General features: G+C 40.7%; 1 long non-coding RNA gene across 2 annotated transcripts; it reads right to left on the reverse strand.

Annotated features, from left to right (window-relative positions):
* Window positions 1–823: 823 nt before the first annotated feature.
* Window positions 824–15,927, reverse strand: LOC308191217. Of its 2 annotated transcripts, XR_013947812.1 has the most exons (5): window positions 15,488–15,927; window positions 14,856–14,949; window positions 5,028–5,178; window positions 3,969–4,172; window positions 824–3,431 (listed from the first exon to the last, which is right to left on the reverse strand). It is a non-coding gene; the product is annotated as an uncharacterized lncRNA (long non-coding RNA). The 2 variants fall into 2 exon arrangements; XR_013947811.1 differs by lacking the exon at window positions 14,856–14,949.
* Window positions 15,928–16,184: the final 257 nt, after the last annotated feature.

Below are 16,184 nucleotides of genomic sequence, written 5' to 3' on the forward strand. Positions count from 1 at the left end.
CATTTGGAGGCTTAAAGTTATAAGCTCATTTTGTTGTTGTTTATGGGGTAGCAGGACGGTGCAACCCTGTACATTGCTACTAGAAGGAAAGAAGGCAAATCCTGTACCAATGATGGTGCGGGGATACAAAAGGGGATGCTAGGAGGACCCTGTCACTGCTGAGTCCATACCAGCCCCGTGCTCGAGTCTGCAGCCAGAGGAAAGCTTTCTGGCTCCCTGGGCTCCAAGTCAGGTGCTGATATGAACAGGAGGCTTAGCAGTGCTGCAGTTTAGGATCATGGCTGAGGCAGTCTGGGAAACCAGGATTGGAGCTTTTGTGAGTGCTTCTGGAGAGAAATAGTAGGGAGGAGGAAAAAAAAAAAAAAAAAAAGCAAGCACAATTTCAACAAACAGAAATTACTTCTGTTAAACTACATGGAAATGTGTTACACATGAAAAATTTGGAGATCCTTGTTTACCCGAAATGATCAACAAATAGACATGCACATGAATGTTTTCTTTCACAGTCATTTTCCTCTTGAGACACATAAGAGAATAGTTAGGAACTCAGCAGAAGATCCTTGTGAAGGGAAGGCCACCTTTTTCCCTTTGGTAATCACTGTGTGGTTGTGATCACCCACTCAGCTATTGCCATGTGCGCTTCTCTACCTTTACCAGATGGCATTTCCAGACAAGGTTGGGCCTTCATGTACATTGCTATTTGTCTAATTTTCCAAGCAGAAAATAGATGGATATATCCTCAGCCTGAGTGAATCAGCATCTCTGGAGATTTCAGTTTATACCAGTCACTAATCTGCCCATAATGTAGCTTTTTATGGGAGCTTTCATCGTCAAAGTCTCTCCTCATGAGTAGTAATGTACCGTGAGCAATAATGGAGCACGTTAGATGGGATTATATTTGCTTGCAAAAATTCTGCATTTGTGTCTTAGACAGAAATTCTCAGTAAAAGGAGTAACCATCATTCATCAGAGATGTTATTAAGAGCTGTTTTCCTGTATCTGCTGGCCAAGAAAAAAGGGTGAGTTTCTGCAGTGTCTTCTCAGGAGATCATATGAGATATTTAAACTCTCCTCGAGAGCCCTAAGCAGGTTGGGTTCAGCCTCACATCAAGCAGGTTATTAGCACTGGCTTGAGTCATACCAGTGAGGCAGTGTCAAACACATGACAGGCTTGAGCCTGAACTTCCCTGTCCTCTTTAGTCTTTATCATTACTGTAATGTGCTCTGGGAAGTTTCAGTATTTCAGCTAAGCTTGCATTTCAGCTAAAGTTGCATTTCAGCAATTGCTGAAGCTGGAATGCTTATGACTATTTCAACTCCACTCCATGTAGAGACTTACCAAGAACATTATTCTCATGTCCTGATTTATTACTTCTCTTATCTTTCCATCTCTTCAAAAAGTCACCTCTGCTCTTATTCTGCATTATTCTTTCTTTGTCTATTTGCTTGCTAGTTAATTATCTCTTTCCTAAGACATCTCTTTTCCATAAGATACATGATGCAACGCTCCAGAGTCATCAGACACTGATCCTTTTTTCCACAGCATGGAATATCTCAAAAGGCACAAAATTGCATTCAGACATGATCACATGGAAGGTAGTTTTCAGTTTATTCACTCTCACAATCCCTCACTGAAACCAAGTCCTTATTCATGTGTCTTTCTGATACAATGCAGAAGAAGTCCACCCAGGCAGCAAGTCATGTTTAGAATATCCTCTTGCTTCTGGTCCCTTAAGTAGACTAAGATTTCCATATTCCACAACTCTGTGTAGCTCTTCTCCTTCTCCATACCTTTTGACCTTAGTTTGTAGATCCTCTCTACGTAGTGTTGTATCATTGAGTCAAATCTTACTCTCTACTGAATATTTTATCTGTAGAATTAGTTTCTAGCCTTGAATCTACTACCTTATGCTGCTGAAAGACCTCATAGGTTCGATAACAGCAGTATTTACAGAATCACTGAACCACAGAATCGTTGAGGTTGGAAGGTACCTCTGGAGATCATCTAGCCCAAGCCCCCTGCCAAGCAGAGTCACGTAGAGCAGGTTGTACAGGATCGTATCCAGACGGGTTGTGAATATCTCCAGAGGAGACTCCACAGCCTCTCTGAGCAACCTGTTCCAGTGCTCTGTAACCCTCAGAGTAAAGTATTTTCTTATATTCAGCTGGAGTTTCCTATGTTCCAGTTTGTGCCCATTGCCTCTTGCCCTGGCACTGGGCTCCACTGAAAAGAGTCTGGCCCATCCTCTTGATACCCACCCTTCGGATATCGATACACATTGATAAGATCCCCTCCACACCACTAGCTACAGGCCTCCAACTGGGCTGTGCCGCTGAGCACAACACTCTGAGCTCTGCCATCCAGCCAGTTCCCAACCCACCTCACTGTCCACTTTTCTTACATAAGGCTTCTATTACGCACACATGGCAAAAGTACACATTCTTAGGTCATGCGGTGTAATTTCCACCCAACGGTTAATGAGGTTTTGATGGTCACCATAAGCAGAAAAGTGGCATAAATCTTGTCTGCATCTGAGATGTTTCTACATCTGCATGAAAACATGAACTTTTACATATAAAATAGTTCATAATGTTCAAAAAGGAAATCATTGCCAATTGTATCAAAATAATCTAAAAAATGCTTTATTTTTGGTGGGAGAGGGCATAACAATTTGGATTAAAATCAAAAGTTTTCAAATGTAAAAAATAGACATAATCTACTATAATAATTTAAAATGTTATAATGACTATTATGACATAGAAAGCGATCTCCAAAAGAAAAGGTCACGGCAGTGTGAAAACTGGTAGCTCTCTTTTCTGACAAGATTAAGACAGAACATTTCCATCCTACAAAATGCTACATTTGCATATGCACAGATTCACACATATGTTTGCAAATTGCAACCTGCTACAACCCACTTCTTTTTTTTTTTTTCCAAAAGTTTTATTTGTGGAAAAAAAAATGTATTTTCAAGACAGAAACAATATGTTCAGAAAGTTTCAGAAAGCTTCCAGCCGCAAGTGAATGCACTAGTAGAAAATAATCCTGTTTGTCCTGTAAAGCCACCATAAGGTGATGTTCTAGATGGTTTAAACCACCCCAAAACTCAAGTTACTGTGCACTAACTATGGAGGATTAAAGTAATGTGAGGCAACAGTTTTTCCATAGCTTTTTTTATATGGATCCATCACCAGCACCTTGGCTTTAGAGAAAAGGGAGCCTACCTGTTCCTTAACCCCATGGCTTTGTTGGCTCTACTATACAAGTGGAATGCATTTTTTGAGCAATCCTAAGCTCAGCAGCAGTCATGCCATGGGTTTCCCAATTGTCCGTTTCCTGCCGTGGCAGGTTGGAGCCTCAGTGCAGTTTGTCCTCAGCTCTGCAGAGCAAAGCTTCTTTCCCTTGTAGGACAACTGCCTCCATTTTCTTTCTAGACAGATAAATAAATAAATTAGTTAAAAAACACACGCTGATTGTATTGAATCACAAAACCAACATAGTGCTGCGGTGGAAATTCCTTCCTCCCCCCTGGCTTTCTGTCTTCACTCGGAGCCAGTGGTTACTGGAACCACAAAGCTCTGCATTTTGGCAGGCCAAGTCTTTGCCTGGGTCCACCACCACTCATTCCCAAGCCCTTAAGGGGAAAACCCAGGCTAGCAAAGCCATACAAACACACCGATGAAAGCCTGTGTCAGCAACGTATGCGTACAGACCTCCCTACCTTGCTGGATTAATGATTTCTGTGGCAGACTCACTGCTGGTTTTACAAGCACAAACTCGAGGCAGGAGAGGGGAGGAGGGGAAGGCTGAGAGAGGAGACATCGAAGTTTAACGACAAAATCACGGTTGGCTTTGCCAGGACATTTCATTATATAAGTTGAGCGGTAAGATCGTTTCCTACGCCCCTGTGACCAAAAGAATGCAGGGAGCAAGCAGCTCGAACCAGCCAGTGAAACAGATAGCTTACTGAGTCAAGGAGCAAGCATAGGCTGTCCCAGCCACTGCAGAGCAGAAGTGCAGCCTCGCCAGTGAATGAATGAGCTGCTCCAGGGTTTCTCTAACTCCGGTCCAGCAGATTAAATGATTCACTCCAGAGTTTACAAGGGAAAGCCTGAGTAAGCCAGCCAAAGGCAGAGTGCAGTAAGCATGCAAGGAGTTCAACTCAGGATTCCTTATTAAAGGAATAGAAATGAACAACAATAAAGTTAAATTCCAGCAGCTGAGAAGCAAAAGGTTCCATGTTTCTACAGTCTCCAGGCTGAAGGGCTTGTAATGCAATGCTACTGCTTTCAGTGTTACTTCTCTTTTCCAAATCCATTCCCACATCACACACAAACATACAGACATGCTCATCCTTCTCTTTTTGCACACTGGGATCTCTGGAGCTAAATTGGTTTTATTACCTACGTCTGCACTACCCATTGTTCCTTAGCTCACCAGAATTGCAAACAACAAATGATAAAGTAAATAATAACAGGGTGATCAACACCTATTTTCCTCCTTATGACAAGAAAAGAGACATGTTGGTACTTAATTCTGCAGCAGTACCCCACAGATATCATCCAACACACTTGGAATAAACTCTTTTCAAAGACCACCACAGTGGTCAACAAGTTCCTACAAATAATGTCAAACTTTTGAACTAATCAGTGCAGAAGCTTGAAAGGCACCCTAAAAATGAAGCTGTAGCCTGAAAGTGAATGCTTCTCATCTCTCCTGCTAATGTTACATCAAGTTTGCAAGATTTATGGGGCCGGAAAAACAGACAGCTTAGCAGATTCTGGATGTATAACCCAGTGTTTAGTTGTTTCTGGTATTTAAAATAAAATATAAATATCCTTTGCAAATAGCTCCCCCAAAACTCCTATTTACAGCCCTGAAACAGCACCAAACTCCCTACATCTCTCCTCTTAGTGTTTCCCTCTGATTAGAGTAGTTATCACCTGTAATTCTGGCTTTGTGATGTTCATTCTAGGAGCTTAATTCTCCCCACACCCAATAGAGAGGGAAGCAAGGTGCATCTCACCTGCAGTAGTTGCTTTTCAATTTCCAGATGTTTCATCATGGTGTATTGCAACATCTCTGCCTGTTTTGGGAAACACAACCTCACAGCAACAGGGCAATCAGTAAAGATTGCAGGGTAAGTCAGTGGGTTTTATTAGATTGGAGACACAGATCTAGGGAAAAATACAAATACAGAAAAGCAAATAAGACAAGTTCCTTGGTAGGCAAGCCCTTCTTTGAGCATAAAACAATACTAGCAAGTTTGTGCTTGTCTTAAACTATACTTCACTTGAGCAGCTGGTTGGCAGCCAAAATGTTGAAGAGAAGTGTTTGGCATTCTGTCATGAACCATTAGCTGTTCATGGGTGATGGGACAGGAGCAAGAAAACAGGGTTCCTGCTCTTGACATAAAGTTAAGAGTAACAAAACCGAGACATCTTGTTTTAGGTAGTCATACGCTCACTGACATTCCCTTCTGTTTGTATATGCATCACTAAAAAAATAATATAGATATTAACTAGGGTATACAAAGCCATTTCTGAGATTTGGAGAAGCTTAGATCTCAAAATAAATTCTATCCTATCTGTCATATCTTGGAGTCACAACAGTCTCCATACTCTTAGTTAAGTCTGAGTGTGCTAGCTCAATAGAAGGTAACCCAGTGTCATTTCCTACAGGCTTCCAAAAGTGCTAAAACTAAGATGAGGTTATATAATCATATTTTTCCTTCATATTCACAGGGTTGCTTATCTATGTCAGGTTATTAGGTTTTCTCACTGCTTTTGTTGCTTTATTCACAAATGCTCCTGAAGGTTTTCAGCTGGAACATACCTTCCTACTATGAACAGAGAGAGCTGTGAAAAAAAGATACCACCAATCCAGGACTGCTGGTTATTCATCTTGTTTAGGTATAGAACACAGGATTTCATTTAGACTCCACAGTCTCAGACATTTGGACCTGCCATTGTTGAGTAAGGCATTGTTGACCAGAACACATAAGTGCTGAGCAGTTCTTTAAAAAATGTGCTCTGAATTTTATATTCCCCCTAATCTTACCCCAGAGATGGGGAGAGCTATTTTTGGCAGAATAACCTCTCTGAGGCCAAGCAGCATTCCTGACACTATAAACTCACTCTGGCCTGCTGAACCCTACCTTTCAACCTGTTTCAGTCCAAGAATTATTATTATTATGACTGTTCATTCATAGTGAAACCATTAACATCTTCTGTGCTGGCATTATGACTGTGTTTGTAGCACTTCCTTTAATCTCAGTATACTTGGAGTTCAAAAGGATAGCAGCAATAAGAAAGAGGTCTCAAATGTTTGGGGGACTCCAAAAAGGAATGGAAATGCACAGATCATGGAATGACCCTTCAGAGATGGTGCAGAGTCCCCAGAAACCCAGTGACAAATAATTTCTGTTGCCCAATTCACTCTGCATTAGTAAGAGGTGCTGTGTTACACAGTACCATCTATGAATGGCCATGCATGAAAAAAATGTAAAGGCAGTTTGGGTGGACTTCTTCCATCCAAATATGGATAATCTTTTTCTGTGAGTTTATACTCTAAAAATTACACCTAATCCCAGCATATTTCATCCCTCCCAGGAAAGCAACCTCAGCCCAGAGTACTTCAGAAGCCTTTTTTTTTTTTTTTTATATTACTGCTACAATTTCATGGATAATCCCAGCCAACATTAAAGTCATGCTTTGTCAGCTGTCATATAAATGTTAAAGTTAAGTGCACTGCAGTATTTCTGTCCTTCAAGAAAGTCCTGGCTTTCCTGAAGTTGTTTTATTCCAAGCTGAAATAGGGGACATTTTGAACTTTTCACAGAACATTAATTCTAAAAAGCTTGCTTTTACTTAAAACAAAATATTTTATTAATCCTGAAGATGTAACATCGCATTTCAGTTCAGTAAAGCTAGCTGCAATGCCAGTTTTCACATCAAGTGAGAATTTAACTCTTCCTTTGTTGGTATATTCTGAAAATCCTAATCCCTCTTTCTCTCTTCTGAGTCAAGTTCATGCCTCAGTGATTCACATACTCACCTGTTTTACTTGGTTTTTAGGTGGAGAAAAGCACTTTCATTTCTAGAGAAAGGGGATGGCCCAATGGGGAGACCAATTCCAATCTGAGGTAGAAATGCAGCTTAATATGCTGTCAAAAAAAGATTTGAAACAGACCTTTCTGTGCCAGCTGATAAAATTGAAATGTTCTGCCTTGGGCTGAGGCACCTCAGGTTGGAAGTTGACATTTTAACCTTTTCCCATGAAAAAGGCACTTTCTGGAGCAAAGTAAAGAGGAGGAGGGGAGAGAGAAAGAAATGTCAATATTCGAGTCCTGCACTTAAGCATTTATAAAAGTATCAATATGAGACAACTCAATCATGTATGTAACCCCAGAGTAAGAATCAAGAAGACAGGGTAGGGCTCCTGGGCATGACTTGGCTGATGCCAAGTGGTTTGGCTTCAATGCCCTAGCTCCTGCAGCAGACTGCCAGGCGTCTCAGTCATGGCTTGCAGAAATTCATCTAACCACATCGTGATGCGCACAACCCGTGGCCACTACAAAGTAGTTGTACGTTAACTTCTCAGTCTGCCCTTTGTGCTGACTGAAAAAAAAGGATGAGGTGCATGGTAAGCAGATATCCTTGTTTGATTTATCTTAAGCCGATAACTTATTCCACTTACGCTACAGCATCAAGGTTTAAAAAACAGATGACCCAGCTGACCTCCAGCGACATCCACCCAGCCCCTCTCCCTGTTGGCTCTCGTCAAAGTCCTGCCCGTCAAGCACTTGCAGAATTTCAACCTCGTCAATCTCAGTATCACAGGCAGCAGGAGTTTGTATACAAAGCTGTCACCACCCTCATGAGTGGGTGGATTTTCCAGCTCATCTGTAACCTGAGTGGCACTTCAGCCCTGGGATCTTTCTTCCTAGTGTCAACAGCACGCAGCGCTGTGCTATCCTGTTACACATTATCTTCGATCAAGTTGATGGGCAGAAGGGAACAGAGCCAGGAGTAATTGTGACAGGCTGGGTGTTTTTACAGGCACAATAGTTAATGGGCTGGTTAATGTAAAGGATTAGCTCCTTCATCCCCAGGACATATGAGAGGGGAGGAAGGGGGTGGTCTTACTCAGAAATCCCCAGTAGGAATCACCGTGATCAGCTTGTAATGAGATAGAAGCAAATCAGAACAATCCTTAGTAATATCTTCTTGTTGGCACAAGGGCTGGTATTCTGGGGCCATGATGCTCATGAAGGATACACAGCACCCGGCTCAAAAACCAGAAGCTAGATGTCTCTTCCCTGAAGCACAACTCACGAGATGACAAAACAAATGCTCTCTGCCTTCAGCCAGGGGATGGGAGGGAGGGAAGTGGAAAGCTCTCGGCTGCACTGCGAGGAAATCAGGACTCCTGAAAACTCCTCTGGGCAGGCATTTCAGAGCATTATATCTCTGTTGGGGTGTTCAATAAGCAGTTGCCCAGAGGTATTGCTGCATTCTGGAGCTGTCTGTGTGTACGGTGGATATTTGCCACATTGCCTAAGACAGCAAAGCCTGTAGAGCCGACCCTGAGGCTCCAGTCTCTCCCTGCTGCATCCAACGTACATTACAGCAGCATTATCCAGAGGAGTCCATCAAGTGGTATTGTATCACCACTAAGTGCCCAAGCTTATAGGATTTATGACCATATGCTCACATGGCTTATGCATGGAGAAGTTTAGAAACCCTTCTCCCAAATTCTTCAGGCATGCTCAAACCTCCTGCCTGACGGCTGGATCATCTTACAGCACAAAGACTGTCCCACCGAGACACTCTCCAGAAAAGCTGCTAAGCACCAGAAGAAAAGGGACCGCAGTCGGCAGGAATCTGGGAGGAGTTTGGGCTGGCTTGATAACATCCCAGCGAGGAAGGTAAATCACAAGTAGTCAGAAAGCTGGGGCAACAGGACGAGACTGTTCTCCCTTGTGTCGTTAACCCAGGGAGATGTAAATTTGTCTGCGGCCAAATAGTTTCCAAGTCTGTTTTAACATACCGTCATTTGGGTTTTGCATCAGGCTACAGGGAATTTGGCCATGTCCATAGGCCAAATTTCTATCATCTGCATAACAAAGCGATGTTTAGCATCTTCCTCACCACCATAACTTCCAGCTGTGTCACATGATCCCAACTACTCCAAAAAAATGCAGTTTGACTTGGTGAAAGTTCATTGAAAAATTTATCTCTTTCCTTCCCTTATTCCCCAAATTGACATCCTAATTTCTGCATCAAAAGGCATAGGAAACCAAAATATAACTTCTATTTAGCTGCTTTTCCATTATTTGATACATTTTAACTATTGTTTCATATTCTGATATTTAGGTAAAATGGAAAAAAAAATACAAGAAAAAGTTAAACTAAGCTTGTGATTTTTCCATCTTTGAGTGACTACTTCCCATGCATTTCAGCAGCATTGTGTTACTGAACTAATTTCAAGATCCAGCCACTATGCTAACCTATGTACAAACACTATCTTTCCTTGTATGAATCTGTGCAATTATGATTAAGATATACCCTAAGATTAAGCACAATGACACAGAGAAGGACTGCAAGATAGCTGGTGGACTGACCCCTCACATATTTCTCAATTAAATGAGGACTGGGTTATGGGGAGGCAGAATAAAACCTGGCTGAGAAACCATCCAAGGTCTTTTGAGGCTGATAGTATCAAACCACCCTAAGGAGGGCAGGTAACTGGTCTTCATGAAGGCACCTCAGGGAATTACACAATAGAGTGGAATTTAATTCACCAAATCTTATCAACATCTAAAATTCACATAGAAGGGCTATTTGTTAATGTCCCATCACTGCACCAAGTTGTTCCCACCAGCCTCACTGATCATGGAAGGTACCTAGAACCACACAAGAGATCAGGTCTTTCCTCTCTGAGAGATGAATCCCACCCTATTAGTCTAACTTACAAGAGATGAGTGCAGAATGTTTTCATTATTATTATCTTTACTCTTATTTTGTAATGATGGCAATCCCTAAGAACCAGCCCTTCATTTCTCCACTGGGCATCCTTTATCTTGTAAATTCTGTAGAAAGTTAAATGCGGTTTCTGCTTCTGATTCTTGTGAACAAAAAGATCCAGTTTATCAGAGGAATTTTCTGCTTAGGATATGCTTCAGCTTTAGGAATCCTCACTATGTCCACAAATGCAAAAGGGTTGAAAGCAAACGCTTTGCTGTTGTGAAATATGAGTGTCACAGAAAAGTCAAAAAAGATGCTAATTGTTCTACTGTCAGATCAGGGCTTGAACAGCTTTCAGAAAATTAGCCAGGGGCAACAACCCAAACTACATCAATAATATATAATATTGAATAGCCATTTTCTAAGAGGGACACATTCATTTCTGAACACTGAATGGCAGAGGAGTTGTTCTAGCCCTACCTAGCAGGCAAGTGCATGGTTTTGCCACGTCAGTTATAGTTTAGACATATGCTGTGTCTGAGTAAATAGTAAATGTTGTAGTAGGTCCAACAAAGAACAAGGTCCTCACTCGGCAAGACCCTCCCAAAAGCAATGGGGTTTGGAACCATGCTGCATCAAAGAGCTTAGAGACAAAGCAAGTATTATCATGGTCCTTACAGATCAAGGCACTGAGAGATTAAAGGCTTGATTCTTATGTATACATATAAATGTATAACTATTCTGGCACTGTAAAGGGACCCTTAAGTGACACTCAGTCGTATGCTGAATCTGCTATGCAGAAAGGCCAGCATCAAAAAATAAGACAAAAGGAGTGTTTTTATATTTTCTACCATTTCACAAATAGAGGAAATTAGTGGCAAAGCTTTTAATTGAGCTCAAACAATCAAGTTCTTATTGAAGACCTGTATTTTCAGAGGTTATTTTTCTTATTTCTTTTTCTGTAGAAGTCTCTTAAACAAATATATAGTTTAGTAAAGACTAGAGCTGTTTCAGCTGAAAGTAGACTTTTAAAATGGTCTTTCTATAGAAGAATAATAGCACAACTCTCAGCATAAGTGGGGAAAAGAAAACAAATATCTTCAGGAAATAATTACAGCAAATTTATCACCTATAAAGCACTCAGTAGTTCAAATTAGACACACCTCATTTACAGATCTATGTTGATTTCATCAGTAAGGGCAAGAAACAAAAGAGAGGGAAAAAATCTCATAGCAATCACACAGTGTTTCCGGCAACCTTTGCAATACCTTGCTTTGCCAAGCAAAACCCACTTCAGTTCTGTGTCAGACCAAAAACAAAGCTATGCAACATGAATCAAGATTATGATTTCATTTACAAAGGAGCTGGGGACAAGGGGGAGTGGAGGGGAGACAGAGAAGAAGGAGAACAGTTAAGAAGTACAGTTAATTAATGTAAGAATTTGACTGGATCAATCTACAAGTTCATTTCAAGCCACTAAGCTTCAGGCTTCTGCACCTGGACAATTCAGGTTGCCTTCCATGCTAACAAAACAGCAAAACTGATTCAACATAAACAGCGTTCCATACCACAGACAAATGACGTCAATTTAGGATTTATTTATACAAGGCAAGCCTAGATTAGAAGTAGCAGATGAGAAAAGGATGAGGAAGGGTGAAAGGGAAGGGAAAAAGAAAGAAAGAAAGAAAGAAAAAGAAAGAAAGAAAGAAAGAGAAAGAAAGAAAGAAAGAAAGAAAGAAAGAAAGAAAGAAAGAAAGAAAGAAAGAAAGAAAGAAAGAAAGAAAGAAAGAAAGAAAGAAAGAAAGAAAGAAAGAAAGAAAGAAAGAAAGAAAGAAAGAAAGAAAGAAAGAAAGAAAGAAAGAAAGAAAGAAAGAAAGAAAGAAAGAAAGAAAGAAAGAAAGAAATGAGATCAAAGCCTTTTTTCAACAAAGAATCTGAAAATGTACAGCATGTTGAACATATTCTTAAGTCCTGGAAAAAAAAAAAAAAAGTGAGCATGATCCTTAGTTACAAATCAAAATTTCACATTTGTTGCTAAAAAACTGTAATAAAAGTTGGTCTCAATTAAGAAAATACATATTTTTTTAATCCTCCATCAGCTTTCATACAGTTGAGGTGTAGTTCAGGTGTTTGAACATTCGGGGAAAATGAAATATATTTATGTGGTATTAATATATGGTGCAGAAGAAGAAAACAAATAGGAACCTGATTAGGGAAGTGCCATACCTGCCCAGCTCAGATACGTGTTTTCCCTGGTATCGCATCTTCTACAGAGGCCAACAGCTGTAGTGACAGAGCACAGGGCAAGCTTTGAGTGACGCATCTCAAAAATGCTCTCCCACTATACAGAGGTCTCCAAGGCTTCCGAGACTTTCTGCCAGGATGCCCAAACCGAAGGCAATTCCCACTGAGAAAGCACCTGATTTAGAAGCCTCAGCCTCTTCCATGGAGACCCTAACTTGAACCTAGTAGAGGGTCCCAGAATATTGGTGCTCTCTCCTGCTCTCACAACCATGTTATTATTGTAGCTTCTGGTCTTTGGTAGCAGCTTTAATGTGTATTATTGCACCGTGGGAAGTGTATTCTAGCTAGGCATTGTAAAGGCAACCTGTAATGACGAGGCTCGACTGAGACATCAGTCTTTCGAACATCTAAGGTTAGAAGACACAAATCCAAAAATCCAAACGAGCGAATTCCAGTGCCTCCCAACCATAGTGTAAGATTTTGTTTCTACCCAGATGAGTTACTAACCCCTCATAAATTCAACAATAAGCATCAAATGGATTTCCTGGTGGCCTCCATCCAGTGAGCTCAGATTCATGCCAACAGGACAACAATCTCTAGCTCATTGAGCAGGAAAAATCTTATGGCCTGCATTTCCCCCTTCCTCCTGATATGGAAAGTGGTGAGATCCTTTGATGGGATAGAAGCCCTGAATAAGTTAAGACAGCAGAAAATCAGAACCAAGCACTGTACTCATAAACCACCTTTCATACCAAAGGATTCACATGTCTCTTATGAATTTATTTAAAGAGGATGTGAAGACTGCATGTAAATACCACCAATGGAGAACTGAATTTAAGATGATGTGAATCCAGAGCACTATCATTAATATAACCTATTAGAAAGTGTGTTTTACAACTTATTTCTACATCAGAAAGTGATACAGATCAATAGCAGCCATTCCTTGGTGTAATGCAGGTGACGCTTTGTTCCTCTACCTGTGTTATCTGTGAGTCAGGTGAGAAGTTCAGTCTGTGTCAACAAAACCACAGGGAGTATACCACAGCATGTATAACAGGCAATAGGGTGACTAGAGCATCAGCCATGTGCCTGTCTTTAAAAGTGGGTGAAGCAATAGGTCAGAAGGGAGAAAATGTCTTTCAAATCAGCACTTCTACTTAAAAGTTGTGTAGATGCTGATTCAGAGTCCCATAAAGATATAGGAATGGAAGGAGGTTCAGAAGGACATTTCATCCACCCCCTTACCATACCAGCAAGACTACTAGTTGAACATATTCTTATCCCTCCAAGGATTGTTTTCTGGGGAATTTTTTTTGCTTCTTTTGCTTCTAATATTTTTAATACTTTTCTTACTTTTTACCGTTACCTACTAAGGCATAATGGGATCAGATTCCAAAGAAATCTGTCTTCAGGTACCACATAGGCTAACAGATTGAACAAAGTAAAATGCAGGAACACAGAAATTACCGTATGATGGTCAAAACAGCAGGCCAAGTAGTCTCTTCCAGGGCAAAGTATAGGTACACGTACACATATTTGTATGCAGCTACCCAGATATAGCTATACTTTTACACATATACAAAGACATACATCACTGCTGAGAAGTTGTGAGGACTTACAAGGTGTTTGAGAGGATGAGATCATTCTGAGATGTAATGTTTCTCTCTGAAAGTTCAAACAGAGTGAAATCCTACAAGGTACTGCTCTGATCTGCATTTCATGAAGGAGAATCACAGCATATGCACATATCACAGATCTAAATATGATGCTCTGTATTTATAAAATAATTCATTGACTTAATATAAGAAAAAAAAAGTGATATTCCATGGTTAAACGTAGTAAATTAAAAAATAAATAAATAAAGTGAAGGCTGTTAAGTGGTTAATTTCCAACTTTTTGCAAATAATCACCTGAAAACCCACTTCTCTCTGGCTATCCCAAATAGTTGTCTAGACAACCAACACCTGCTCTTAATTAATGCCTAATATCCCCAACCGGAAACAGTGCTGCCTTATGACACAGACATGACCTCTGATCATCTCCTTCTACCAGCAAATGTTCAAAACAGCTGAAGACAGCCAAGCCCAGTTAACACTGCCCACCTGCTGCAGCAGCTACTGGAGCCTGGACTGCTCTGCTGTACTGAGTTCCCTAGGGTTTTTGTTTTGTTGATGTGCTGTGTGCAGTGACCTGAATTGGCACAAATTCGGCATTCACACACAGACAAAGTTGGAAGGAAAGGGGAAAATATATGCAGGGTGCTTGCTGTGAGTTTTCTTTCCAGAGAAAGGCATCACTCCTGCATTCCAGTATCGCAGCTGACAGTAGCTTGTCTATTAATCCCCTAGGACTGTCTATTAATCCTCTGGCCCTTGATATGCAGTGGTCTGCAATAGGAGAGATCAGGGACTATCTCTAAAAAGCCAGTGCAATATTTATTTTTAATCCAACCAGTCTCCACCAGCAGCCCAACAATCCAGGAGAACCCTGGTATTCAAAGTCTGGGTGAATCCCACTGTCATACAGGGAGGCAAAGCACCTCCTATTGGAAACATGAACAACAGTGCTGATCGCCTCCAGTTAAACTTGTCCTTTCAGCTCCAATCACAGAAGCATAGCAAAATAAACCCATCTCTGCCTACCCGTTATATAGAGGAAAGGGTATAGACCATAGACCTGCCTCCACTGACACACACTTGAAATTGTTGCTGCTGATGGCTGGGTGACATTTCTTTCCTAAAGAAAAAGGAAAAATCTTATTTTGTGGAGGTGTAACACACAAAGCATAGCCAATGGTAATCTTTCTTCTTGAAAAAAATAGGCCAAATATAAGATTTCAAAGTCAGAGAGCCCCAGGTGACATTTTTAATATAATAAACTATTCATTTATTCTCAGCCTAAAACATTCTCAGTCTAAAACATTACTTTCAAGTCTATTTAATTAGCACTGAATACTAGTAACTAAAAAGACACAAATTTCATGGAGGGAACTACTATTTCAAAGTTTTACCTTCACTTTACATTCACTACCTATGCTAGAGTATAAGCCAAAAGCTTATGTATTTTTGTATAAGCTTTCTATATGTAGCCCAAACATCGTGACAAAGTTTTTCCTGGGTCTATCTAAGGAAGACTTCGGTTCTTAATGTGATATCCAAATTTAAGAAAACAATGGCTCTGACATATTGTCCATCACTGTCAGATGCTGGCTTCCCATGCTATCACTGCTGTGATAATCACTCCATGGGGCAACAAGTTCAAATATCATCCTTACTTCTCTACTCCAAACTGTTCATCCCATCTTTGACATTAGTGGCCTAGGCCTCTTCAAACCAGACCATGCTACACATCCTCTGGCATCCTCCAGTGGTATGAGTAAGGAAGGGACACGATTACCCAAATAAATGAGAACTGGCTTGTCAGCTTGCATACACCTGTAACTGCTAATTTCACATCAAGCAGAGATGTGGTCCACATGGGTCCATCTAGTGCCTGTCAAGAGCAGAACTCTGTTAACTAAGGAGAAAATACATAGTTGAATGACGAGAGGTAGGGTAAAGATTGAAACAAACAAAAAAAAAAATGAACTGAAAACTTGCAATTTGCTCCCATTGCCAGATGGATTTCCTCCCAGGCTCTCCACTCCTTCCACAACAAGATGAAAATCTTGATGTGAAAGAGCAATATTTTCACATACATACACATGTTTGCACACGTATGTCATATATGTACACGTCATTTTTAGATTCGTGCTGTGAACAAAGCTTAGGATTAAATGACTGGTTAACAGCCTGGGGAAAGGACAGTTTTTACTCTTGCTGTTATACTTGGGCTGAAGAAGAAAGATGAGATAGGAAGGCAAAAAGAGGAAAGCAGAGGAATTTGTGGGATTTGTCCAAGTTCATCCACATATTAAAAAGGGGCAAACACGGAGTGACAGGGAGATAACACTGAGCAGGCCTCCACCATTT

Source organism: Anser brachyrhynchus, assembly GCF_964034855.1.
Source record: "Anser brachyrhynchus genome assembly, chromosome: 2".
NCBI classification, from domain to species: Eukaryota; Metazoa; Chordata; class Aves; order Anseriformes; family Anatidae; genus Anser; species Anser brachyrhynchus.